The sequence below is a fragment of the Ictidomys tridecemlineatus genome, chromosome 3, assembly GCF_052094955.1.
Source record: "Ictidomys tridecemlineatus isolate mIctTri1 chromosome 3, mIctTri1.hap1, whole genome shotgun sequence".
NCBI classification, from domain to species: Eukaryota; Metazoa; Chordata; class Mammalia; order Rodentia; family Sciuridae; genus Ictidomys; species Ictidomys tridecemlineatus.
The window spans coordinates 144,645,976-144,661,154 of record NC_135479.1 but is presented as its reverse complement, the minus strand read 5'-3'; the positions used below and the strand labels follow the sequence as shown (position 1 = coordinate 144,661,154).

The 15,179-nt window shown below is 42.4% G+C and overlaps 1 protein-coding gene across 4 annotated transcripts in view; it reads right to left on the bottom strand.

Moving 5' to 3' along the window:
* Positions 1–15,179, bottom strand: part of Mylk (myosin light chain kinase) — a 246,743-nt gene that overhangs the window by 195,119 nt on the left and 36,445 nt on the right. For all 4 annotated transcript variants that reach the window (XM_078044102.1, XM_078044103.1, XM_078044099.1 and 1 more), the window contains exons 2-3: positions 8,919–9,073; positions 6,793–6,869 (exon numbers count right to left, since the gene is read on the bottom strand). The gene's annotated coding sequence lies outside the window, so the exon portion shown is untranslated. The remainder of the gene's footprint in view (positions 1–6,792; positions 6,870–8,918; positions 9,074–15,179) is intronic.

Sequence of the window (15,179 nt, the reverse complement as noted above, 5' to 3'; positions counted from 1 at the left end):
TTCGCTGCTAGCACTGAGATTTAAATGGAATGTTGTACAGATTTTATATCAGTGGTGCAGATAAAATAATGTCAGCAGACTGGATAATTAAAGCTTTTTGGCTCTCTTCTTCACTCTCTCACATTCTGGAGGGATGTTGAAAGAGAAAGGAGATGGGTCCAAAAACCAAGAATTCCTCCGAGTTCTAAGTGTATTTTTAGTGATTCCTGACATCTGGAATAGCAGAGACATTATTTCAGGATCAGCTCCTGACCATGCCCTTTACACTGGGCTAAGCATTACTTTTCAAAACTCTTTGATGAGATCGTAATTCTTTTAAAGAAATGCACAGGCTAATTAAGACCACATTTGGGGAGTCATTTGCTTCCAACAGACGATGTTTCTGGCTGAGTGGAATAGATGCCATTGAGTCAACTGCCACTGCTCCTATTCCTCACCATCTCCCCAAATTCCTCTCCCAACCAGTCCAGGGTCCCTCCCTGGACCTGCAGCTGGACCTGATCTGCTCAGCTCCAGACTGGAGCTGCCCACCACCAGGGGAGTTTCCATGGGGCCACAGCCAGGTCACTGCAGAAAGGCTAGACCCAACCACCTGTTCCCACTGACTTTTTAAAGCTTGGGCCACTTGACAAGGAAAGAATGAATCACAGAACCACAGATAACAGTAGATAACAGTTAAGAGACCATGGAAATTTGCTAACTCAACCTCCCACCTAGGACAGGAATCCTGTTCTGTTCCAAACTGGGCAACACTGGGCCTGGGGTGTACATGGGGAATGGCTAGGCCAGGCCCTGAGGCTGGTGATTGCAGGATGGCATCAGGGAAGGGATCAAAACCAGCAGGGTTAAGGCAGGACTTAGTCAAGATCCTGGAGATCCCCATAAGACTGAGCAGGCCTGGGAGTGCCAGGAGTGGGATCCCTTGGGAGGCAGCTGAGACTAACTCTTCTAGACACCTTTGGTGGGCCCCAATTCCCAGAGGTGATCACCCTCTACACACACACAGGAACCCTCTCTGTGCAGGTCTGACCCACAGAGTACCTAAGGTCCCCAGAGAAGACAGGAAGGGATGGCAGGGGAAGGAGCTCAGGCCACTGTGTCAGCAGGGTCATCTTTCTTAGGAAAAATCTAAAGTGGCCTCAATCAAGCCTCCTCCTCTATTGTCTACCTCCTGCAGGGAGTAGAAACAGACATACTTATTGTCAGGACCTTGACAGATCCTAGACCTACGAGGTAATAACCAAGAAAATCCTGCATGAGGAGGTACTTACACTTAAGCACCTCATTCTCACACCATATCAGAAGGCATTAAATTACTTAGGACGTTATTTTTTGCTGAACATAACATGTCTCCTCCTCAAAGGCTCCAATTTTGCCTCCTGCAGTCATGAAGAATAAACCCTACTCACTCTTCTAAAAGACATGTCTACAAATATTTGAAGTCAGTCCTCACTTATCCTTTATCTTTCTGCAGACTAAACACAGCCCTTCAACTATTCCAACTTGGCATGGTTTCCAAATCCTTGCACATCCTCTGGGCACATACTAGTTGGACCATGACCCCCTTGCTGTGACCCTGAGGACTAAAGAAAGAACATAACAGCACAGTGAGTGGTTCAGTGCACGGACTTAAGCCCTGGCTGTGTCACTCAGTGCCCTCAGCAGCACAGGATCATCTTGGTTGTAAGCATTAAATAAATCCATTCCTGGAGAATGCTCAGAACTATACTTGGTGCCTGATAAGAATCTAACTAAGTCTTGGCTATTTCATAGCACAATGGTAAGATATTCCTAGTGTACCCCAAAATCCTCCACCTGGATATCCAGTTCCATTACTCACCAGTTGCCTCACTGACAAAACAACAATAAATGGGTACCACTACCTATTGAGATGAATTTAGGAATTTAGTGGAGCAAGGAATGAGAAGTCTCCTGGTCAGCCCCTGGTCCTTGCCTAACAAGGATGCAGTAAACATTAGATTCCTCTCCCTTTCTATTGGAGATGACTGTTAAGAGATCATGTTCATGGGTCTCTCACAATTCTGCATGTTATAAGCAGAGGTACTGATTCTTTATTCCAGACTCCCTTTTCAAGAATATTTGCATAGCTGGGCAGTGGCACATACCTGGAATCCCGTCTACTTGGGAGGCTGAGGCCAGAGAATCATAAGTTCAAGGCAATAAACAGGGCAGGGTATGTAGCTAAGTGGTAGAGCACCCCTGGGTTCAATTCCAAGTGCCACCAAGTAAGAAATAAATTTAAATATGTATATATTTGCATAGCAAACAGCCTGGGAAGTAAAAGATGCTCCCACTAGAAATGTCTCCCTGTGAATTGGACCAAGGACAGGTGTGCTCCCTGTCCATTAAAAAAGAATCAAGTTCCCTAAGCTCAGGATTTCTCCCCACTATTCAGGTGTCACCTGACTCTCTGTGTCAACTACGGGGTGGGAACTCATAGAACCAATACTAGATACTCTGGTAGCTATGGGCTGAGGTTGTGGCTCAGCGGTGGAGAGCTTGCCTAGCACGTGTGAGGCCCTGGGTTCAATCCTTAGCACCACATAAAAATAAATAAATAAAGTAAAGATATTGTGTCCAACTACAACTAAAAAATAATTTTAAAAAAAAGATACTCTGGTAGCTATACTGTTGTGAATCATAAAGTGCCTCATCTCTAAGCCATGAGTCTCATCTCCTACCAGCTTCAAAGAAACTGGCAGGTTAACTCCTTAGCTTACAAGTAAGTGAAATCTCAGTTTCCTCACAGCTATTAACAATAACTATAGAAAAGATAATAGTAGGGCTGGAGTCGTGGCTCAGTGGTAGAGTGTTTGTCTAGCACGTCTGAGACCCTGGGTTCGATCCTCAGCACCACATAAAAATAAATAAATAAAATAAAAGATATTGTGTCCACCTACAACTAAAAAAAAAAAAAAATTAAAACTTCCTCACTCTAGTCCTTATCTTAAATGTCATCAACCCCATCACATCTTGTCTGTGTTTAGTTGATTTTTATAAAATCCAAAGTAAAGGATTTTATACTTATTTATTCATGTTCATCTTCATCTTGATTTTAATCTAAGGTGCCAGTCATTTAAGGTCCTTTTAAGGCTTTTGGCATGGGAGGTGCATCTTTTAAACCTGAAGTGCCCCTTTTTAAAGTTTCTTCTGAGATGCTCAGATCACTGTCTCCCTCCTCCATGCATTCCTTTGACCAGACCAGACAGACCCTCCTTTTAAATCTAGATTCTCACCCATGGCATCAGATGCCTGGTTTGTACTGTGTAACTCATAACAAGTTTGAACCTTCCTTTGGTTTGTAGGCAAGAGGCCTACAAGTTCAAACATCATCCATCCTCTCCTCATTCTTTACCAGGGGCACTGAGCAGGCCTCTCATACTGACAACCCCACCCCACAAAAGGCAGAGATGCATGACCTGAAGAGTATGACATGGCTGTCGGCCACCGGACACCAGAAGAGGTGAGGTGAACAGCCAGGGCCTTCCAGGAAATCTGGCCTAGGTTGTTAACGCCATACCCACAGCAAGCCAAGAGCTGAGATGCAGCTGTGTGAATGGGGCAGAGAAGTGCAGACGCTGTCAGATGCACCAGGAACAGGAGGGAACAGTTAGGGACAATGTTAAGAAATGCACTCCAGTGGGAGGCTGGTAGATGCAGAAGTTGCTGTGGCTCTACATCTTCCTCAGATGCCAGGAATTTAGTGGGATCTGAACAGCACCCTGACATCACCACCACCCCTGTGACTCATTGCTAGATCAAGGACGTGTGCGTTTTCAACTCTACCTTATAGATACCCACAGACTACTCCGCTAAGCTACCAGTGATTTGCAGTTTTCTCCCTCGGGTACTTTCTTGTTTTCTGTAATTATCCTCCCCTCTATAAAGTTGGATATATCTAGGTCTCCACATCTGGTATTAAACTATAACTTATGATTCTTTTTCAAAAATAAACAAAAATAAATAGGCCAATAAAATCTCTTGAACTAAAAGTCTTTGCTATTATTCATCTTTTCAGTGTTTTGGTTTTTATTTTTAGATTTTAGTGTTTAAAGATTTCTTACAATATTTTTAAGCATGGCAGGGTATCCCAAGACCTCAACATCTGGTCATAAGTTACTTGCAGAGCTGTAGCATAGTTTTCTTTCTTTTGAAAAATAATTAATCTGAGATGGCTTTAATGGATAGCAAATTAATAAAAACAGCTTTAATCTAGACATAGTTTTAGCAGTAAGATTGGGCTTTATCAGGTCCTGTGATCAGGGATCATCTGGAAAAGTTTAGTAATTAGGTTCCAAGGAAAACTCCAGGGGATGGACCCTTGGCCTGTGAGATTATTACCAGCTTAAGCTCAGTGGGGCCTAACCTCATCCCACACCCAGAGTCTCCTTTATTAGTAGAGGGCTCTCAACTGCTGTCCTGACTTCTCCAAGATGGCCTTCCATCTCTTCAAAGCCCCCACAAGTGTCATAACCTGAAATTATTCCTGTGCTTTCCTATGATACAATGTGTCCTCTGGTATCACACTTCCATGTAAGAGACAAGACAGGACCCAATCTTATCCCAATTTCCAGAAAACTCATCTCTTTCCATGTATAGATTAATTGTCATTTTTCCCAATCTGAGGGGTTCTTTGCAGAGAATGAAGAATAGAATTCTACTGTTGTATCAATCAATGAATATTCAATAATCCTTCAGATCAGCGCCATATGACCATATTTAAGAGACCCAGAATTTCTTCAGTTAGAAATTTGACTCTTTATTGTATTCTTTCCTACTCCTCCATCTGTCTTCTCTCACCAACCCTTCTACTATTAGTCTGAACATGACCAAGCTCTTCTACCCAGATTGAGATTAGTCTTGTCCTTTCTTATCAGCACTGTCCCCACAAACCCCTGATGGAAAACTCTAAAAGTTTAGAAGAAGTGTCACTTCAGGCCTCAATTTTATACTGCAGAGCTGTTCAAGTGAAGTGGTTAAGTCACAGCTTTGAGTGGCTTCTAGTGCAAGCAGGAGAAGAATAAAATCATCCCTGGCCTCAAAGAGGTTCCAGTCTAATGGGGAACACAAGGCCCACAAGGTGGACAAAACCAGATGCACAGGCACAGTTGCTCAACCCCTCCTCTGGGTCTTCTTCCCTTGGTTTCTGGGATGTCACATTCTCCTCTTTTCCTCCTACTTCCTCCTCCTGGCCTCCACATGACTGGTATGCTCATTCCTGAGGTAATCAAGTCCAGACTCATGGTTTTATGTGCCAAGTATAGACTGGGGATTCCCATATGCAACTCCTATCCCAGACTCGCACTGACCTCCAGAACCTCACACCCAGTTACCTATTCCACGTCTCCACTGGAAACAAGATATAGCAGAACCCTCCATCTTCTCCAGTCAAACATGCTCTTCTTATAGTATTTCCCACCCAGCAGAAGGCACCGCCCTCCACCCAAATGCTCAGGCTGAGTGCCATCCTGTTCCTCTCTCTCTCACCCACTTCCCAACCAACAGCTGGTTCTACCTTCAATCTGATGTTCTCACCTCCATTGCCACCAGCCACCGAGCAACCAGACTGATACTACAGTGGCCTCTTTTCTCCCCATCCACTTCCCTCCCCTCCAGCCAGTTCCCAAACAGCAGTCAGATCAAGACACTACTCAGCACCCTCTAATGGCTGCCTACTATCTGAAGAATAAAGCCCAACTCCTTTGCATGGCCTACAAGTCTGCTCAATTCAGAAGCCAACTGGGTAGGAAGGAGGGAGGGAGAAAAGAAGCCAAATCAGAGACAGACATGCAAAAGGGAACGTGACATGGGAGTACGTGGGAAAAGTTCATCATACCAAAGATAGGCTTCCCTGTGTGGAAACAGGGAAGCATCCTAGAGATGACAATGGGTAGCTTTTTTCACCAGACCTGGCCTACTGCATCAAACTCATGTCCTGTTAAGTCCCTCCACTCATGCTTGCTGGCCTACTTGTTGTTCCTCCAACCACACCAAGCTCACTGCTGCTTCTGGCCTCTGCAACTGCCAGACCCTCTGTCTGAAGGAAATCTCCCTCCAGATCTTCTCAAAGCCACTCACTCACCTCATTCTGTACTCTGATCACCTATGGCCTCCACAGAGAGGCCTTTCTCCACTACTTAACCATCGTGGATAAACAACCCTCTGCCTCTGCTCTGTTCTTCACAGGCCATTACTGTCCTCTTCTCCCACCAGAAAGAAAACTACATGAGAGAAGGGACCTTGCCTCACTCGTCACTCAAAGAGGACTTGGTGAATGAACGGATGCCAGGTCTGATAGAACACTATGTCATGTTAACCACATTGAAGGCAGTTATCTTCTTTTGTGAAGAGATGGTTACAGTACTGATGAAGGTCCTAATGCCTACCTTTTAAATATATATGATCAAGCCAGGCAAGGTAGCACACTAATATCAGCTACTTGGGAGGATGAGGCAAGAGGATCACAAGTATGAAGCCAGCCTGGGCAAGTTAATGAGACCTTGTCTCAAAATAAAATAAAAAGAACTGATGCAGCTCAATGGTAGAGCACCCCTGATTTCAATCCACATATTGGCAAAAAGAGATGATCAAGCACCATATTTAATTACAAGTTATATATCAAACAAATAAAGATCTCTAAAATACATATGCTTTGTAATGGGGAGGTAGTTGAGTGGCAGAGGGCTCGAGTAGCATGCACAAGGTCCTGGTTTAATTCTATAACTCCCAAAACTTTTTTAAATTAAAATATCACAGCATAGAGGCACATACCTGTAATCCCAGCAACTCAGGAGGCCTAGGTCCGAGGATCTCAAGTTCAAGGTCAGCCTGGGCAACTTAGCAAGACCCTGTAACAAAACAAAAAATGGCTGGAGTTATAGAGCACTCCTGAGTTCAATTCCCAGTACCACATACACACACAAAAAAAATTAGATTAAGTTAAAAATTAAATACATGTGCTTTCATGAGAAAGAGAACAGCACTGAAGCATATATAAATATAGTTTGATGTGGTATGGTATCAAAACTGAGTGTTCAAAGTTATTATGTCCAAAGCAGAGATGAACCTCTTCATTATGGCCACAAAATTTAGACAGGAGATTTTCACAGGTGTTTCTGAAGATACAACATGGAGGAGACTAAAGATTACATTCTCTTTAAGATACCTAAAGGAATGTCTATGACTATCAAGGAATGTCTATGACTTGCTAAGGGTTCTGCTTTGCCTGGGAATAGCCCATCAGCTCAGAAGGGACTCAGAGGAGAGCATGAGTTTTAGCTGCCTCTGCCCTGTGCAGGGTGGCTCCCGGACCTTGCTTCTGTTGCTCCATTCCCTCCTTGAAGCAGGGAAAAAGGTGCTGGACAATTCCTGCAGTCCCCTTGGCTGCTAGGTTTTACAGCTGAAGTCATTTGCATATATGTACTTCTTTTCCTCCTTGCAAATTTCCCTGTTCCCAGCATAACGCTAGTGACTGAATAGAGAGGACACTGCATGGCCCATGCATCAGCACCACAGGCACCAACTTCATTCTAATTTTAGCTGCAGCAAACCTGCCCTTTTTAATGAAAAAAAAAAATTGCACTGATCTTCCCAACCTTTGACCTTGCACCTCAGCTGCTCCAGGGTCACAAAGCCTTAAGGTTTCCCTTTAAAGGACGCCTTTCTCGCATATACAGTGTTTGCTTTGGTCCAGCTCTCCCCAGCCACAGTGTTCTAAAGTGAAGCCCCCCAACTCAGCCACACAGCTGCATTTTTCTCCTTTATCAGTCACTTTAGAGTCCAACTTCACAATCACTTTTAAAAAGCCTTTTAACTTCACAGGACTTATTTCCTTAACAAAGAACAGAACCTACACACTAAGTTTGTGTTTCAAAGCAACCTAAGAAGCTGTTTGCACATCAGTGATGGGGCCACAGTTGAAAGCAGGTTTAGAATCCTGGGGAAAGCATTTAGCATTATTATTGGTTTTTTTTAATCACAACCATACTTTCTTTTTCTAATTCCCATCTATCCTTCTCCCCCTGCTCTTCTCACTTTCTTGGCTTCAATGGAATTGGTTCTGGTCCTGCCTGTCTCCTTTGCAGTGACAGAGAACAGAGACCCTAGGCTGACACTGGCCAAGCATCCCTGGAGTCCTATAATGGTGAGACCCTAGGAAGCGGGTGAGGGTGACAAAGGGAACTGTTCATCTCCCTCATAAGCAAAAGCTACAAAATGCAATGGATATAGTCCTCCTAAATACACATAAGAAATCTCAAAGATGTCTCCCATTCGTGAAATATCATTTAGAATATTTGCCAACACACAGCTGCCCAAAGAAGGTGCCATCTTCATTCAACAGGCTCACTCCATGTCTGTTATCACAGGAAACTCCTCACTGGACAGAGGAAGATGACCGTGACTGTGAGGCAGTGCCTGTGGGAGCTCTTGGTCACATCCTGGAAGAACTAAGCCCCACAGAATCAGATGTAGTAAAGGGCCCAAATAACAGGGTTCTGCCTATGCTCCAAACCCAAGGAGGCCTGCTCTGAGTTCAGCAGAGCAGCAGGAGGGGAGGTTTCCTCAGTGTGGAAGGATGGAGGGCCACAGCTTAGCAGTGTGAACAGTCTCTAGCAGGGACCAGGGCACCCAGCAGGCACTTAATCTTTGTCCTGACTTACCCAATGGCTGTTTCCACCGACTTCACCAGTTCTAGAATTCTGACCAGCTCAGCTGAGGTCAACAGATAATGCTGCCTTCACCCCCACCTCTCTGGGCAGCTGGCTAGGTGGCATATGACCTCAAGGGCACTGGTCTCTCCTGGGTGCCAAGCAAGACATATAGCCTCGATCTCTCCAGACTCCCCAGGGTGCTGGAAGGAAGAATGGTGCACAACAGAACTTTAACTGACCACTCACCAATGTCTTCTCTGCTGTTTGTTGTGGCAACTGGGCTGGGAAGCCAGGAAAGACGTCCTAAGGTCTGCTTCCTGCCCTGGAGTCTGCTTCCCTGGGGCTCAGGGAGTGCCTGATACAGCTTTGAACTGCAGCAGAGGCAGCGACTCAGGAGCCACCTGGGTGGGAAGGAGGGCAGGAAGAAATGAGGAAAGCAAAACCAAATTGAGCAGACACGCAAAAGGGATGTGGGAGTGGCTAGGGGGAGTACACTGTTCCTGAGACAGGCTATGTAGAAGCAGGGAAATGTCCCAAAGGTGATAACAGGTAGCTTTTATTACCATGTGTGTGTGGGGGGGTTATAGGTTTGGAGTTTCAGAACAATAGTTACAAGGAGAACCAGAACAAGACGCTTTTCTCCTCCACTGAGGACAGACACAGAACTGTGGAAGGCAGTGCTCAGGATAGGTGGGGAGTTTGGGGAGTGGCCCTGGCAGGGGTGAGGGAGGAAGGTCCTGGGAAACACCTGGGAACTACCTCCCTACAGGTGAGAGGGGCAGTGTAAGTAGGTGCCTGGCAGGCCTTCTGGAAGGAGTTGCCTTTTAGGCAATCAGGAGGCTGGCTCTGGTGATATGACCAGGGGAACTAAAAGGGTAGGAAGAAAATACCCACACTCTGGGAGAGAACTGTCCTCAGAGATGAGTGACTCTCCACCCTCACTGTCCCTAGGGCTTAGCTCATGTCCTCTGTTTCCCCAGAACCCACACTCTGGCAGCCCACAGGGTCCACCCACTCTACCCAGCCTTCTGAGTTCCCCCTCCTCTCTTCAGACACTTCTGCTTCCTTCTGGAGGCAAGTCTCACTTCTTAAGGGGGAAACAAATAACTGCAGTAAATAGTAAAAACCTTTTCTCATAAGAGCAAATGACTTGTTTCTGAGCATTTGCGGCTTGTTTCTACCTTCCAGAAGATGTGTTGATTTGTGAAGCACAGTTTGCAAACCCAAAGGGAATCCAGCTCTCACAATGGCATTTCAGCAAAGAGACGTTCAGAACAAAAGGTCCTTACAGGATTCCCTAATAAAACACAGAGGAGACCTACAGGGTGGAACTTCTTGGCTCAGAGTGGTGGCTTCCCTCCACATTTTGAGGCACACTTTGAAGAGGAACTGGAAGCGACTGGGCTCTTGGTGGAGAGATGGGATAGGATAGAATTACTCCCTTACAGTCCACTACCTCGATACTCTTTTCCACCTGACAGTAACAGCAGAAAGCTAATCCCAGGAGCACCAGTCCTGTCTGCACCCAGTGACTCCCTTGAATCTATCTGGCTACAGGACCAAGTAGGAGCTAAAGCAGGGTGGTACTTATATAAGGAAGGTTTTTGCTACTTCTGGGCTATACCAGGCAGTTGCCATGAGGCTTCTCTTGGCCTTGAAGACAAAGGTCAAGCTCAGTTTCAGTTGCTGTCACTCTCTTCAATGATTCTCCACGCCCAGTGAGAGCTCTTAGTTCCTTGACCTGACTCCACCTCCAACATGAGTACACCTGGCACCTCAGCCTCATTGGCTACATTCATGACCTGCCAGCCAGAGGTGCCTCCTGGCCTATTGCTCCTCCTATCCTCAGACCCATAACTCTGATCTCTTTTCACACAGGGGGACATGGGAGCTCTGACAATCCTACTCCTTGGGTGAACTTACCTATACTATGAACCCTTTGTAGAACCTTTCTGTTTTTCAAAAGGTTTTAAATCATTGACAAGAAAGCACAAAACTATGGTTTATTTGGAAATTATAACTGTATGAAAGCTGAGAAAATATGCAAAATGGTTTTCTATGCTAATTTTGCAACCTCTCAAGCATTACATCTAGCCCCAAGATCTCTGACACTAACATCAAACAAAAGAACAGCACAAGTTGCATAATTCTCCTGATCCAACAAAGATGCAAAGCCTCTTCCTCAGGAAACAGCCATCCAGTGCTAACATCCAAAGACCCCTCTACAAAGGAGAAACTGTACATCACATTGCACAATCCCACCTACTGGGTTTTCAGAAAGAAACATTTATTGTTTGATTCCTTTTAAAGTCAAAATCTGAAAATATTAAAACATGGATGGAAGGCAATGGTTTGGGCAAAGGTCTCATAGCTTAATACAAATCTTGTGGTTCTCAGTGGAAACTTGTCCTACTCTCACCACCCATCCTGTTGAGGGTGGGGGGTATGAGTGGATGGAGGTGGAGAGGTCAGAGGGCACTGGGATATGTAATGGGATTGACTGTCATGATTTGAGGACAGGGTGAAGGGGGCTTAATGACCTACATTAAACAGAATGTTCATTATAAAGAACTGTCTTTCCTCAAATGCTAATAATACTCCTGCAAAGAAACACTGGGAGAGGAATCAGTAATTAGCATGACTCTTTCAATGCTTCCTCTTAAATGCCAATTAAGCCTTTGCAGGGATTTGACAGAAGTGACCACAAGAATGTCTGCTCTGAGAAGTGTAGATGAGATGCCAGGTTTCTGATGTGTGGGGCCTGATAGTGGTAAAGTGCATATTGTCTTAGGAGGGAGAAAGAAGCCTGGCAGGCATTGCTGGCTGGATAGAAAACTGAACAAAGGTGTGCTATAGACATGCCCATGTTGAGAAACACACCTCTCCTGACTTTTATTTCTTAACAGGTCAAAATGAGGTCCCATCTGCACATTGACACATCACAGAAGAAGCAATTTTTTCTAGAGCAATGGTTCTCAAAGTCAGATACCTAATGAGTGTTACCTGGGAACATTTTAGACATGCAGATTCATGGGTCCGCATCAGACCTACTGAATCAGAAACTGAGGGTGGGGGCCTGCCTTCTGTGTACTTTCCAGGTGACTGTGATGCAGGCTTAAGTTTGAGAACCACTGATCTAGAAAGTTTGGAGCTAAATATAGCAGTCAGCCACAAGAGATATTTTAGAAATGCTGCCTCACCCTTCTATTTAACTCTGAGAGGGAGAGATTGCAACAGGTCTGCCACAAGTAAATGATCCAGAGTGAAGAGTGTGAAGAGGGAGGGACTAGGAGATGAGAAATGGGGCAAAGTCTAAATTATTAGGGGCCAATCTAAGTCTCAAGTTTGATTAACCATCCTAGAAGGATTCTGCTCTAATCCAACATCTAGTTCTCTTTGAATAGACAATGCATTGATATGGTTCAAAACTGAAAAGACACACAAGGTTATACATCCACCCCTGCTCTTTGGTGACCAATGACAATGCTCCAGAGTCAACTATGTCATCAGTGTTTTCTAGAGATATGGTACAAAAAGATTCATTTTTATCTCTACTTTTCCAAATACAAATGATAACCTATTATCATTTGGACAGAAAGCTGAACTGTTCTACAGCTTGCTTTTTTCACTTAATATAGATGGGGGGAGTGTTATTATAAACCAGAAACATCTAGAACCATCTAGGAGAGTTCTGAATATTTAGAACCATACAATAGCCCAGAGCATGAGCATGTTTGCTGCAGAAAAGGAGCCCCTGCTAGGCTACCATGTTATGATTGTGAATTTCTTAGTGAACCTCCTAGGGAATCTGTCCTTAAATTCTCAGTTTGGAGAACTCTCCACAGGCCCTACTTATATGTTGTTTCATAACAGAAAAGGTAACATGGAAACTCTCAGCTAGGTCATTAAAATACAACAATAACACGGCCAGATAACCCCAGCACCAAGTGACCAGGCATCCTAGGACATATAGGAGAGAAGCACCTGAACACTTAGCAAGAAGTGAAAGCAAAGCAACGAACTACCACTTTTTTATCTATAAGACTAATAACCACAGCCAATATTTTGTTTTTTCTAGCATAATCACAGAATTGTGTAGTCATCACCTCAATTAACTTTGGAACACCTTTATCACTTGAAAAAGAAATCCTGTACTCATTCACAGTTGCTTCCTGTAACTCCCTAAGTCCCCTATCTCTAGGCAACCACCAGTCTGCTTTGTGTTTTTATGGAATGAAGGATGCGGTTAACAGGCATTATCCAAACTGAAAAAAAAAAAAAAGAAAGAAAGAAATGAATAAGGGAAGAAACAAAGCACCTAAGAACTCCTGGATAATACCATATGATCTAATATCTATTTAACTGGAATCTCTAAAAGAAGAAATAGAGATTGGAGCAGAGAATGTATTTAAAGAAATAATGGCTAGGAATTTTCCAAAAGCAATGAAAGTCATCAAACCACAAATCCAATAAGCTCAGAGAACTCTAAACAGTCTAGAGAGAAAACAAACACACTTAGGCACTTCATATTCCAACTACTGAAAAATCAAACACAGAGGGAACATCTTAAAAGCAATCAGAAAGGGAGGGAAAACATTACATACAGAGGAAGAAAAACAAGTATGAAGGCACACTCCTCATCTGAAATAATGCAAATCAAGAAAAAATGACATCTTAAAAGTGCTGGAAGAAAAAACAAATGTTTACCCAGAATTATAAACTCATGAAAATATTGCCTGAAATAAAAGAGAAAGGAATATGTTTAAAAGTAAATGAAAACCTAAGAAAATTTGTTACCAAGAGACTTGCATACAAGGACTGTTGAAATAAATTCTTCAGGCAGAAGGAATATACCAGACAGAGCCTGGATCTAAACAAGTAAGATCTCCAGAAATGGTTGAAATGAAGAAAAGTGCTAATGACATTTAAAAAAAAAAGTTTAGTTACTCTAAAAGATAATTGGCTACAAAAAACATAGTCATAATGTACTGTAGGTTTATGGAATACATACAAGGCAAATGCAGAACGACAATACAAAAGGTGGGAAGGAAGGATTGGAGTAGAATATTCTAAGATTTTATACTATATATGAAGTGGTATATATTATTTGAAGGTAGACGGTGATGCGGTGATGAATGGTGTATGATGAAAACAATAGAGCAAACACTGCATTTTTAAAAAATAGAAATAATAAGCCAATAATGGTAGATCACATGAAATAATAAAATTTTCAATTAATACAAAGATAGGCAGAAAAAGAAGACAAAAAGAAAAAGAAGAGATTAAACAAAAATATAAATAACAGATTTTAATCCAACCACAATAATAATTACATTAAATAAAAATGGTCTTCCAACATCAAATAAAATTAGCAGATGGGATAAAAAAAAAGACCCAATTATAGGCTGCCTACAGAAAAGCTAATTTAAATATAAAGACAGTAGGGCTGGGGATGTGGCTCAAGCGGTAGCATGCTCTCCTGGCAGGCCTTCGGCACAGGTTCCGTCCTCAGCACAAAGATGTTTTGTCCTCACAAACAAAGATGTTGTGTTCGTGGAAAACTAAAAAATAAATATTGAATCTCTCTCTCTCTCTCTCTCTCTCTCTCTCACTCTCTCTTTAAAATATATATATATATATAATATATATTATATATATATTATATATATATATATATATATATATATATATAGAGAGAGAGAGAGAGAGAGACAGTAATAAGTTAAAAATAAAAGGACAAAAAAAGGTATAAGTGCAAACACTAAGCAAAAAAAAAAAAAAAAAACCCTGAAATGACTATATTAATATTCAAAGTTCAGAACAAGGAATATCACCAGGAATATAGAATATCTTCATAATGATGAAAAGGTCAATTAACTAAGAAAGAATAACTGTCCAAATATGGATGCATTTAACACAGGTCTCCAAAACATATTATTGAAAAACTCTTAGAACTGAAAGGAAAAACTAGGAAAATCCAAAATTGTAGTTAGAAGCTTCAACACTTTCTGCCTTGGTAACTGATGAAACAAATACAGAAAGTAAGCAAGATGTAGAAGGGCTAAACCAATTCTTAGTCAATCTGACTGATTTGAAACCCATCTATCAATGCAGAATACATATTCTTTTCAAGTGCACATGTAACATTCATCAAGATAAAAAAGATTCTGGGCCACTAAACAAGTTTGAATCAAACTAAAATAAGCAAAATGTTTTGAACAACTAATAATTAAAAAAAGAAAGAAAAAAAGAAGCAAAATAAGAGGAATTTTTCTAATAATAATGAAATTAAACTAAAAGGAGGTTATCTGAAAAAATTCCTAAAATGTTTGAAAATTAAGCAACATAATTTTAGGGGTTGGGGTGGTGGCTCAGTGATAGAGTGCTTGCCTAGCATGTATGAGTCACTGGGTTCGATTCTCAGCACTGCATATAAATAAATAAAATAAAGGTCCATTGACAACTAAAAAATATTTTAAAAACATAATTTTAAACAACTCATAGGTC